Source organism: Anser brachyrhynchus, assembly GCF_964034855.1.
Source record: "Anser brachyrhynchus genome assembly, chromosome: 25".
NCBI lineage: Eukaryota > Metazoa > Chordata > Aves > Anseriformes > Anatidae > Anser > Anser brachyrhynchus.
In genome coordinates, this window is record NC_137718.1 from 6216975 (window position 1) to 6219825 (window position 2851).

Genomic DNA, 2851 nt, shown 5'->3' on the forward strand with positions numbered 1-2851 from the left:
TTGTCGGGTCTTAGGCTTTCATGCCGGGGTCCCAGCGGGGCCCGTGTTTCTCTGCATTGCCATAGGGACGGCAGCTGCAGCTGACTTCTCCCGTTAGAAGCCACCGCCGGTGCTCCAGAAACCATTTCGGGAGCATTTGTCGCAACAGCTTCTGCTAATCTCTCTTTCATTTGTAATTATTTTCTCGCCCAGGCGCTCCGACACCGGAGCCGCCCTCCCTGTCCGTCCCTGCGGGAGCATCGCTGGCTGCCCTGGGGGTGTCGTGGCGAGATAAAAAGGACGCGGGGGCGGGAGCGGGGACAGTCTTGCGAGGAGGACGGTGGCCTTCAAACAGGCTCGGGCTCCTCCAAAGGCGATTGAAGTGGGCCGAGCGATGGGGCCGGCAGCTTTGAGGCAGCCCGCGCCATCTCGGCCAAGAATAATTGAACAAATAGTTTATCTGGCGCACCGACAGCTGTAGGGAACAGGCGATTTCCAGAGGATTAGGGGAGAGCTGTGAAAGGGAGCTCCCACGGGAAGTCTAAAACCCTCATCTTGAATTCAGCCCACCAAGAACACATGTTGGAGCCTCTGACTTACTTTTTAAGCAACGTTTCTCCCCCCACCCCCTTTTTTTCCAGACGACGCTATAAACCAACATGGTGAAGTCACTGAAGCACGAGGCAGGACAATGGGGTCTGTGGGAGAGAGACGAATTATTTAGTGGCGGTTGATTTCTAAATGGGGTTTTCCTCTGGCACGTGTTTTCTTTTGGTCTAATCCTGGCGGTGTTATTGTAACTTTTTTTTCCCCAGCATTTAATTTTATTGGGCTTTAAATTTATAGTGGTCACCAGCAAGGCAGGGAGGCAAGACAGGAGACTTCATCTGCAGTTCCTTGCTTTCTGCGCTCATCAAGCAAAGCCCAGCCACAACATGAAACTGCGACGTGCTTTACATCGCACCCACTTTACATTGCAACCTCTTCCTCTGCCAGGGCATAAAGACCCAAAATAAACACTGCGCCCAGCCACTGTTTTGCCTGGGGTAACATCAGAGCAGATCTAATCCCAAATCCCTCTATTTTTGATTGCATGTGAATAGAGACAATTAGAGATGAAGATAAGGTGCCTCGGGAGTGGGTTGCAGCTCAGCTATGGAAACTTCTTCTACATCTTGTCCCACGGAGTGCTCCAACCTGGACCTGAAGGATCATGTCTGGGAGAGATCATCCCAGCGGTGCACCTCCCCTCCCCAAGGACAGATGCCGCACTGTGTCTGGATCATCCCTCCACAACCCTCTTTTCTGCAAAACCATCCTCTCGCACTCAGACACAATTACACATTTTTCTGGCATTGTTTGCAAGGTCAGAAGACTTCAGTAGCCAGCACTCACATCTCTCAGAAGTCAAGCTCACGTGGAACTGGAGATGCTCAGGAAGAGCCTCCAGCACCCTCTGTAGCCCTTCTTAGTCCAGCAGCCATCTCACAGCCCAATCAGTCCAGCTGCAGACCACCTCGAAACCATCTCCTTCCACACGCAGCCACCCACAGAGAAGTGAAACCCGGTGAGCAGCACCAGGGATTAGCTCACCCTGGCCACAGAGACGTGTCTGTAAGAGCAGGGATGAGCTGCTGGCTTGACCTCCCTCTTTATCTCCCTTTGCTGCAGTCAAGACAACCAGCAACGATCTCATTTCCAACCAGCTTCAATTAAACATCTCATTTGCAAACAGGTACATGAGATAAAATCCCTTTTACCAGCAAGAGGCAGACTCTGCTCACTCCTGTGCAGCCAGGCATGGCAGACTGTACAAAAGCACAGTATCCTATGCATGAATTTGCACCAAAACGGCCCAAGTTTGAGGCTCTCCCCATTTTCCCCCAGTGTGTAGCAGTGCCTTGGCCTAAACCAAACCTTATTTCAAGATGGATATCTGGTGGTGTCACTGCACTGCTCACTGCAGGCCTCACCTAAGCCCTGGTCCATAGAATACGAGGGGACAGAGCTGGTGGGAAGTGCTAAGTTCAGCGGCACCCCCTCCCTTCAGACCAGCTCCAGATCTGTCCTCAGACTTAATTTGGATCAAGAGAGAGACAGAGTTAACGATCTAATCACTATTTTTAGAAAACTAGTCTTCTGTTGAGTATGTATTTGGCAATCCCTACAGCTGCATCACCAGCAATGAAACCTTTGGGGATGGGTTTTGCCTAACTCCAGTCACTCAGCAATAAAATAAACTTTTAAGCCCTTCCCTTGATGGTACAAAACTATTTTTACTGCTTTTTCACCAGAGCATTATCCAGGCTAGTTTTAAATTCATAGGCAGTGAGAACTCCCTCATAAAATTATGGCAATTTCTATTTAAATATATATATATTATAGAATGAAAAAAAGGCGACAATTTCTGGAGGAGAGATTCGCTAGGGGTTATTAAACAGAGGCAGGTTTTGGCTTAGTGAGGCTATAAACCACTGACTGCTGAAAGCTGCACGATTTACTGGACAAAAAGTTTGTTCTGGGCCATATTTCTCCAGGATGCACAGCTCAGAATTGTCCTTTTCTTGCTCTCCTTCCCCAGCATTCAGAGGGCCTGTGGCTTCTGCTGGGTCCCAACATGTTGGCGGAAGGGGTGAATGTGAATGGGCCCAAGATCCTCAAAGTCTGGATTAGTCACTCAGCATCCAAAAACATTACTGTCGACTTCTAGACGTGTGGGATTAGGTGGCAAGTTCTAAAGAAGGCCAAGTTCCAGGCAGTTCTAGCAGACTTCAGTACATGTGGCACAGTTCAAGTAGTTAAAAAAAGGGAAAAAAACAACTTTTAAATTACGGGCAAATGAGAGCCTAACAAAAGGAGTCTCATTTGTTGA